Source organism: Martes martes (genome assembly GCF_963455335.1).
Source record: "Martes martes genome assembly, chromosome: X".
NCBI classification, from domain to species: Eukaryota; Metazoa; Chordata; class Mammalia; order Carnivora; family Mustelidae; genus Martes; species Martes martes.
In genome coordinates, this window is record NC_137897.1 from 32,313,440 (window position 1) to 32,324,790 (window position 11,351).

An 11,351-nucleotide genomic window follows, 5' to 3' on the forward strand; every position below is an offset into this window, starting at 1 on the left:
CACTGAAAAGAAATTAAAAAAAATGAGTAAGAGATGAATTACAAATTAGATTTGCAATGAACATGCAATAAAATATATTTTTAGGGAGAAAAGGCAGATAATGTTACAAGAGAAAAATCCATTTTTTCTAGTAAATATCAAAGTTGACTTTCTTGTCTACGGTAATTACTTGGGCCCACTCAAGAAAGAAAGAATGGTGTTTAACAGACTATCTTCTTTCAGTAGAGAGTATATAGAATGATTTAACCAGAAGGTGCCATATACACTGTGGAAGCTCTCCCTCAAACTACCTATATATAAAGGACATAATCCTAAGTATACTTCCACTATCTAAATGGTTGCCCATGGTAATGACCTCTCTTTATGGGTTACTCTCTGAACCCAATGGAAGGTATATTCTTCACTCAATCAAAAATAACTTCTAATCATTTTCTTGTCATAATGTAATCACTTTATCTCAATAAGCCCCAAAGTTTTCTTTTATATATACACCAATTTAATATCTTTCTCAACATAAAACTATAGGAATTTATTTTCTTTCTTAACTTTTCATCTTACAAAGACATTATTTATAACACTAGGAATAAAGAAAACAGGGAAGGAAGATATAGCCTTAATTTTTCCAAAGCTATTTTTAATCTCCTATTTTTACTTTTTATGTTTTCTTCCCTCATCACATTTTCTGTATATCTACTGCATCAGCAAAGATTAACAAAAACTCCAGCAATGACCCTTGGGTCTCTGGTGTACATAATAGAGCCTATCCACTTAATATAACTGGCCAAAGATTTCCTTTCTTCCAGGCTTTCTTCACTGCAATATTGGAAGTAAAACATCAAGTAATTACACTGCAATGATTTCAGTGTTGGAGAAGAATCAACAGGTTTCTTTTCCCCCAATTTTAAGTTTCTAGAAACTTAAGAAAAGTAATTCATTGTCAAATATTTCTAACTGATATTGCATTAATGACTTAACTATAGTAAAATACCCAGGCAAATCTGCACAGATTAGCATGGCAATGCTATGTTAGACCTCCTATACAAGCAAGTGACCCTAGAACCTCAGTTAAAATGGCAGGGACCCCTTAGTCCAATGCCAAAGTGTCAAGGCAAGTCTCCTCATTTGATAAAAATGAATAAAAAATACATACAGAGAAGATATATACAGAATATATCTGGGGGGGCTGTTTTGGAAGCTCTCCTCAACATCTAGATTATGGAGGTGGTTGAAGTACATCTTGAGACATGGCACCACTCAGCAATTTTATAGCCTTTATGTCTTTTGACAGATATAAAAGGTTATATCAAAGAATGGAAAACCAGTTTAGTCACAATGATCAGACTCGTACAACTGGGAACACATTACTGATGGTGTTCCACATCACATTACTGATGTGAAACTTGTGCTCTGTGCCACGGTCTCAGGTGAAAGATGTGAGTAGGGCTGAAACCTGGATTACACTTCAGTTACCAAGTCTTGTGCTTCCTTATAGGCCTTACAGCCAGGAGAAAGGAGTGACTTTTTAATAAGCTGTCTACCCAGGGGGCACATTTTTCAGCACTTCATAAGCCTGAATAGGTGTTTTATTTTAAGTCACACAAAGGGCCAGTATCTGGTAGGGGTGGCCCTACCATCAACTATTTACATTTAGAATTTGTTTCAATACCATCTTGTACTTGATTGAAATAAGACACATAGAGACACTTCAGTGTCTTGCCTCAGTTTCTGCCACAGTTTCATTAAGACATCAAAATGGAAGTGAAAGTGTCAGTTTATTTTTGTATGGCAAATACATGACAGATCATTGACGCAGAACTTTGAAATCAACTCTGCTATTCTTTGATCTTTTGAAGAAATTCATTCCTTGTCCTGAAAATTTAATATCAATTAATGGTAAAAGAATCTTGGTCAATAATGAAGCTGAAAAGAAGAGGGAAAGAAAGGTAATGGATCACAAAGGTAGACTTAGGGAACTCAGCAACTTATTAAAATGTAGTAACATTTGTATCATAGGAGTCTCAGAAGATGAAGAGGGAGAAAAGGGGGCAAAAGGCTTATTCAAACAAATTATAGATAAAAACTTCCCTGATCTGGGGAAGGACACAGATGTCAAAATCCAAGGAGCACAGAGAACTCACATTAAATTCAACAAAGGTTGATCATTGCCAAGGCATATCATAGTCAAATTCACAAAATACACAGACAAAGAATCTTGAAGCTACAAGGGAAAAAAATCCCTTAACCTATAAGGGAAGACAAATCAGGTTCACAGCAGATTTGTTCACAGAAACCCAGAAGGCCAGAAAAAAAGTGGCAGGATATATTCAAGGGGCTGAATGGGAAAAATATGCAGCCAATAATTCAATTTTTTAAGACTGATTTATTTATTTGAGAGAGAGAGAGAGAGCATAAGCAGGAGGGGCAAAGGGAGAAAGAATCCGAAGCAGACTCCACGCTGAGCACAGAGCCTGATGCAGGGCTCAATCTCACAACCACAAGATTACAGCCTGAGCCAAAACCAAGAGTCAGACACTTAACCAATTGTGCCACTCAGGCACCCCTGCAACCAAGAATTCTTTATCCAACAAGGCTGTCATTCAGAATAGGAGAAATGAAGAATTTCCCAGACAAACAAAAATGAAGGGAGTTTGTGACTACTAAACCACCTCTGAAAGAAATTAAAAGGGGAACTCTTTGAGTGGGAAGAAAAAGACCAAAAGCAACCAAGATTAGAAAGGACCAGAGAACATCACCAGAAACACTAACTCTACGGGTAACACAATGACATTAAATTCATATCTTTCAATAATCACTCCGAATGTAAGTGGACCAAATGCTCCAATCAAAAGACATAGGGTACCAGAATGGGTAAAAAAACAAGATCCATCTATATGCTATCTATAAGAGTCTCATTTTAGACCCAACAAAACGTGCAGATTGAAAGAAAGGGGATGGAGGGGCGCCTGGGTGGCTCAGTTGGTTAAGCAACTGCCTTCAGCTCAGGTCATGATCCTGGAGTCCTGGGATCGAGTCCCACATCGGGCTGCCTGCTCAGCAGGGAGTCTGCTTCTCCCTCTGACCTTCTCCCCTCTCATGCTCTCTCTCTCACTCTCATTCTCTCTCAAAAAATAAATAAAATCTTAAAAAAGAAAAAGGGATGGAGAACCATCTATCAGGCTAATAGACATCTAAAGAAAGCCAAAGTAGCCATATTTATATTAGACAAACTAGATATATTTATTTAATTTTTAAAGATCTTCTTTGAGAAAGAAAGAATGTAAGCAGGAGGAGGAGCAGAGGGAGAGGGAGGTAATCCATAGACTTCATGCTGAGTGCAGAATCCAACATGGGGCTTGATCCCACAACTCTGAGATCATGAACTGAGCCAAAATATAAGAGTTGGTGCTTAACTGACTAAGAATCTTAGGCACCCCCAAACTAGATTTTAAAACAAGAATTGTAACAAGAGATGAAGAAGGGCATTATATCATAATTAAGGGGTCTATCCATCAAGAAGATCTAACAACTGGGGACACCTGGGTGGCTCAGTGGGTAAGCCTCTCCCTTCGGCTCAGGTCATGGTCTCAGGGTCTTGGGATCAAGCCCCGCATCGGGCTCTCTGCTCAGTGGGGAGCCTGCTTCCCTCTCTCTCTGCCTGCCTCTCTGCCTACTTGTGATCTCTCTCTCTGTCAAATAAATAAAATCTTAAAAAAAAAACACTTAACAAAAGGGAAGATCTAACAATTGTAAATATTTATGACCCCAAATACATAAATCAATTAATAATAAACATAAAGAAACTCATTGATAATAATATAATAATAGTAGGGGACTTTAACACCTCACTTACAGCAATGGACAGATCCTCTAAGCAGATCAACAAGGAAACAATGGGTTTGAATGACACACTGGACTGGATGGACTTAACAGATATATTAAGGACATTTCATCCTAAAGCAGCAGAATACACATTCTTTTTGAGTGCACATGGAACACTCTCCAGAAGAGATCACACACTGGGTCACAAATCAGCCCTCAACAAGTACAAAAAGACCGAGATTATACCACGCTTATTTTCAGACCACAATGCTATGAAACTTGAAGTAACTTGAAGTCAACCACAAGAAAAAAAATGGGAAAGACCTCAAATACATGGAGGTTAAAGAACATCCTACTAAAGAATAAATGGATTAACCAGGAAATTAAAGAAGAAATTTAAAAATCCATGGAAGCAAATGAAAATGAAAACACAACAGTCCAAAACTTTGGGATGAAGCAAAGGCAATCCTAAGAGGGATATATATTGCAGTACGGGCCTTCCTCAAAAAGCAAGAAGAGTCTCAAATACACAACCTGACCTTATACCTGAAGCAGTTAGAAAACGGACAGCAAATAAAGCCTACAGACAGCAGAAGAAGGGAAATAATGAAGATTAGAGCAGAAAAAATGATATAAAACAACAACAACAACAAAACCAGTAGAACAGATTAATGAAATTAAGAGCTGGTTCTTTGAAGGAATTAATAAAATTGATAAACCCTTTGCCAGACTTACCAAAAAGAAAAGAGAAAGGACTCAAGTAAATAAAATCACAAATGAAAGACAAGAGATCACAACCAACACCACAGAAATACAAACAATTATAAAGGAATATTATGAAAAATTATATACAACTAATGAATCATCAAAACTAATGATGTACTATATGTTGGTTAAAAAAAAGGTAAAAATCAAGAAGTCAATTTCCATAAATAAGAGAGAAGTCATAACGTCATCAAATGAAAAGACAGTTTATTTAGTGAATCAAATAAATACTATAAAATAAGGGAAAAAAGAAGAAATTATATGCCAACAAACTGGGCAATCAGAAAAAATGGACAAATTCTTAGAAACTTACAAACCACCAAAACTAAAACAGGAAGAAATAGAAAACTTGAACAGGCCCATAACCAGTAAAGAAATTGAATCAGTAATCAAAAATCTCCCCAAAAACAAGAGTCTTGGGCCAGGTGGCTTCCCAGGGGAATTCTACCAAATACTGAAGAAGAACTAATACCTATTTTTCTAAAACTGTTCCCCAAAATAGCAATGGATGGAAAACTTGCAAACTCATTCTATAAAGCCAGCAATACCTTGATTCCAAAACCAGACAAACAGCCCACTAAAAAGGAGAATTACCGGCCAATATCCCTGACGAACATGTATGCAAAAATTTCCAATAAAATACTAGCAAATCAGATTCGACAGTACATTAAAAGAATTGTTCACCTCAATCAAGTGGGATTTATTCCTGGACTGCAAGGGTGGTGCAGTATTTACAAACCAATCAACATGATACACCATATTGGTTAAAAAAAAAAAAAAAGGATAAGAGCCATATGATCATGTCAATAGATGCAGAAAAAGCATTTGAGAAAATACAGTGTTCTTTCCTGATAAAATCCTCAACAAAGTAGGGATAGATGGAACACACTTCAACATCATAAAGGCCATATACAAATGACCCAGAGCTAATATCATCCTCAATGGGGAGAAACAGATCCTTTCACCTAGGATCAAGAACAAGGATCATCATAAACAATGACAAGGATCATCTTTGTCAGGAACAAGACAAGGATGCCTACTCTCACCATTACTACTTAACATAGTACTGGAAGTCCTAGCCTCAGCAATCAGACAGCAAAAATAAATAAAAGACATCCAAATAGGCAAGGAAGAAGTCAAACATCCACTATTTGCAGATGACATGATACCCTATGCAGAAAACCCAAAAGACTCCACCAAAAAATTGCTAGAACTCACATAAATTCAGGTAAGTTGAAGGATATAAAATCAATGTGCAGATATCTGTTGCATTTCTATACACCAATAACAAAGCAGCGGCAGAAGAAATCAAGGAATCAATCCTATTTGCAACTGCACCAAAAACAATAAGATATCTAGGAATAAACCTAGGAATAAACTAAAGAGGTAAAAGATCTGTACTACAGAACACTTATGAAAGAAATTGAAAAGGACACAAAGAAACAGAAAAGCATTCCATGCCCATAGATTAGAAGAACAAACATGGTTGAAATGCCTATTCTACCCAAAGCAATCTACACATTTAATGCAATCCCAATGAAAATACCACCAGCATTTTTCACAGAGTTAGAACAAACAATGCTAAAATTTCTATGGAACCACAAAAGACCCTGAATAGCCAAAGCAATTCTGAAAGAGAAGAACAAAACTGGTGGCACCATGATTCCAGATTTCAAGCTATATTATGGTTTATATTACAAAGCTGTAGTCATCAAGACAGCATGGTACTGGCACAAAAACAGACACATAGATCAATGCAACAGAATAAAGAACCCAGAAATGGACCTACAACTATATGGTCAACTAATCTTTGACAAGGCAGGAAAGAATACCCAATGGAAAAAAGACAGTCTCTTCAACAAACGATATTGAGAAAACTGGACAGCAACATGAAGAATGAAACTGGATCACTTTCTTATATCAAACACAATGATAAATTCAAAATGGATGAAAGACCTACACATGAGATAGGAAACCATCAAAATCCTAGAGGAGAATGCAGGTAGTAACCTCTTTGACCTCAGCCATAACAACTTCTTACTAGACATGTCACTGGAGGCAAGGAAACAAAAGCAAAAATGACTATTGGGACTTCATCAAGATAAAAATCTGTACAGTGAAGGAAACAATCAACAAAACTAAAAGTCAGAATGGGAGAAGATATTTGCAAATGACCTATCTGATAAAGGGTTAGTATCCAAAATCTCTAAAGAACTTATCAAACATCACCCAAAAAACAAATAAGCCAGTTAAGAAATGGGTAAAAGAAAAAAAAAAAGATATGGGTAAAAGACATGAATAGACACTTTCCAAAGAAGACATCCTGATGGCCAACAGACTGATGAAAAGATGCTCAACATCACTCATCATCAGGAAAATACAAATCAAAACCACAATGAGAGACTACTTCACACCTGTCAAAATGGCTAAAATTAACAACACAAGAAACAACATGTGTTGGCGAGGATGCAGAGAAAGGGAAACACGCTTGCACTGTTGGCAGGAGCGCAAAATGCTGCAGCCACTTCGGAGAACAGTTTGGAAGTTCCTCAAAAAGTTAAAAACAGAACTACCCTATGATCCAGCAATTTCACTGCTAGGTATTTACCCAAAGGAGACCAAAATACAGATTCAAAGTGGATACATGCATCCTGATGTTTAATGCAACATTATCAACAATAGCTAAACCATGGAGAGAGCCCAAATGTCCATGGACTGATGAATGGGTAAAGAAAATGTGGGGTGTGTGTGTGTGTATAATATGTGTAGATATAATATGTGTGCATATATATGTATATATAATATGTATATAATATGTGTACATATATATATAATGGCATATTACTCAGCTATCAAGGAAGAATGAAATCTTGTTATTTGCAATGACATGGATGGAACTAGAGTGTATTATGCTAGGTGAAATAAGTCAGTCAGGGAAAGACAAATACCATATGATCTCACTCATTTGTGGAATTTAAGAAAGAAGACAGGTGAATATATGGGAAGGGGGAAAAGAAAAAAAGGAGAGAGGGAAACAAACCATAAGAGACTCTTAATGGTAGAGAACAAACAGGGTTGATGGGTACGGGATGGGCTAGATGGGTGATGGGTATTAAAGAGGGCACTCATTGTGAGGAGCACTGGGTAGTGTATGTAAGTGATGAATCACTGAATTCTACACCAGGAACCAATATTGCACTGTATGTTAACTCAAATAAAAAAAAAAAGTGGGGGGCACCTGGGTAGCTCAGTCAGTTAAGCATCTGCCTTAGCTCAAGTCATGATCCCAGGGTCCTGCTTAGCAAGGATTCTGCTTCTCCCTTTCCCTCTGACACCTGCCTCACTCATGCTCTCTCTCTCTCTCAAATAAATAAATAAGTAAATAAAATCTTTTTTAAAAAAAGAATCTTGATGTCCATCAACAGATGAATGAATAAAGAAGATGTGGTATATATATACAATGAAATACTATGCAGCCATCAAAAGAAACAAAATCTTGCCATTTGCGATGACGTGGATGGAACTAGGGGGTATTATGCTTAGTGAAATAAGTCAATCAGAGAAAGACAATTATCATATGATCTCCCTGATTTGAGGAATTTGAGAGGCAATATAGGGGGTTTGGGGGTAGGAAAAGAATAAATGAAACAAGATGGGATCAGGAGGGAGACAAACCATAAGAGACTCTTAATCTCACAAAACAAACTGAGGGTTGCTGGGGGGAGGGGGCTAGGGAGAGGGTGGTTGGATTATGGACATTGGGGAAGGTATGTGCTGTGGTGAGTGCTGTAAAGTGTGTAAACCTGGCGATTCACAGACCTGTACCCCTGGGGCTAATAATACATTATATCTTAATAAAAATAAAAAAAAATTAAAAAGAATCTTGATCAGAGCAAATGGAAGTGAATTCCTGATATGGATGAAATCTTTTCAGTTTCAATAATGCCTGAGTTCTATCAATGACACCAGACTTAATTTCTAATCAATGCTTTTGTAAAGCTTGTTCCCAAAGAATGCAAGCATAACAACTGCCTTGTGGAGCAAAATCATTAGCCAAATGAATTTTTAAATTGGGGTGAAGTTTAGAAATAAGCCAGACTATCCTTTCATTTTGCAGAAACAGAAAATAGGAAATAAGAACAAAATGTTCCTGGGGTAGAAATATATTCTATAAGAAGGGATAATGCCTATGTTCAACACCCTCTGCAAACTAGCTGGGATCCTACAAATGTAGCCACTTGAGCTGATTTACCTTATAGACTGAGTGGAGAACAGAAAGCTGGCTAGTCCAAGATTGTTGTTCTGTGAGGCCAAGGGATAGAGAGGAGAAATCATACCCGAGGCAAGCATGGATATAGATATCCAGTGATATGAACAGAGATCCAAAAAATATTGAGGTAGTAGATACTGTTGGTGCCCCAACCAGATCCCTTTTATCTAGGTTTGCCCATCCCCCATCTGCTGTCAGGGTTGTCTGCTAATGGCTCAGAGCTGCCCTGAAGTGCTACCCTCAGCTATCAGGAACCACTTGGCCCAAGAGATTAGACTCTCACCCTCATCCCACTACCAGTAGCCTACAGTCAATAAGAGACTGAGAGAGGGGTATATAAAGACTTGGCTCCCTTCCCTCCAGGTAGGATCAACTGTGGTAAAACTCATGCTCCAGACCTCTGCATAGGATCAGGTTGAAGTTAGGATCTGTTTAAGAATATGTCCTTAAAAAAAAGAAGAATATGTCCTTGGTTAGCATCCCCTACTGCTTAACCTGTGTCCTTTCTCCTGAGAATGCTTTGTCAATAGATTACTTGCACAAGAATCCCCATCTTGGGTTCTGCTTGTAGGGAATCTGATCTAAGATAATCCCTAAATAAGATTTTTTAGAGGTCTATACTGTACTTATCATCCCTCAGACATCAAGGGAGGAGCAGGGAGTTAAGAAGCCATTAGAAAATGGTAAAGAGAGGTGCCTGGGTGGCTCAGTAGGTTGAGCCTCTGCCTTCAGCTCAGGTCATGGTCTCAGGGTCCTAGGATAGAGCCCCACATTGGACTCCCTGCTCAGTGGGGAGCCTGCTTCCCCTCCCCTGCCTGCCTCTCTGCCTGCTTGTGGTCTCTGTCTGTCAAATAAATAAATAAAATCTTTAAAAAAAAAAGGAAAGAAAATGGTGAAGAGCTTGTGCTTAGCAAGCAAAAACTTCTCTGGTTACCAGGATCAGGCTTTCTTAGAAGGAAGCAGAACATTATACACAGCAAATAATATTTTCCTGCCACATGTACAAATTCCTAATAAGGAATTTATTAGCCATATGGAATAGGAGACCAATTTGCTTTCCCCACAGTAGAATAGAGCTAACTGGCACAATATTTCTGGCATATTTCTGTAACATTTTAGTATCTTTATAGATTTAGTTTAGTTAGCCTGCCCTTTGTGTTTGCTTCTTGACTTCCCCCAAGGCTTCTTATTCAGCAGGTCTGGATTGGGACCTGAGAATCTATGTTTTTAACAAGTTCCCAGAAATGCTGATGCTGCTGGTCTAAGGACCACACTTTGAGAGTCATTGGTCTGAGGCGATTCTAAAGACTTAGTTGAAGTATTTTTATCCCTACATCCATAAGCAACCATAACCATTTTTATCCCCAGGACCATAAAGCATTTGACACAACCCAGATACTCTATTAATCTGTCTTTGGAGCTACTGAGGCCTGGATTTCATATCTCCTCTGCTATGTAACAGCTATCTCCCTGCTCTTCTTATCTGTAAAATGAGAATAATGATGCCCATCTCATTGTATGTTGGAAGGATTAAATGAAGTAACATATATAAGAGTATTTGACTTAGAGCAAGTGTTAAATAAATATTAGCCCCTTTTTATTTGGTCTATTATTTCTAATGCTTTATATTTGTCTTTGGCCCTTCATCACAAAATTATATTCCACCATCAGAAATATATTGAGTAGAATAGTTGGTGTCCAAAAAAAAAAAAAAAAAAAAAAGCAAGGAATGAGCTTGCTTTCTGAAGTTGGCAGAACCCAGATGATGCTTCAGTTGAGCTATGTCTCTCTAGGAGGTGGGTTGTGAATATGTTAACCCTGGTGAGTGACCTGGCTCTTTACCATGTCAAATCATTGAGGCCAACAAGTTCAAAAATCTAATCAAAGTGACTAAATTCTTTGCTTAGGAAAGCATGATGGGAATGTACATTTGTGTGAAATAAACTAAAGGCCTTTGGCAATTACTGGACTGGGGGTCTTGTTAATAAAAGGAGAAAGGGATTAGGAAGAACTCTTCAGGATTTATGTATCTCTGAGGCTAGAACTCCTCAAACAAAGAAGTTTTCAAACTGTTAAGGCAGCAGTTCTTGAACATTTTAGTCTCAGACCTCTTTATACTCTCATAAATTATGAAGATCTCAAAGACCTCTTGTTTATGTGGGATAATATGTATCTCATATACACAGTAGAAATTAAAACAGAAAGTTTAGAAATAATTATTTATCGATTCATTTAAAAATAACAATAGTAAACCCATTACAGGTTAACATAAATAATATATTTTTATTTTTAAAAATTACTATGTTTTCCCAAAAATGTTAATGAATAGATTGCTGACTCTATGTTACACTTCTGCACATGTCTTTGATGCCCACCTTAATAGAAGACAGCTGAATTCTCATATCTGCTTCTGCATTCCATCAGTGGTGCTATGTTGGTTTGAAGGATAGGAGGAACATCCAGCCTCACACAGATAAGTAGTTGAAAAGGGAGGGCT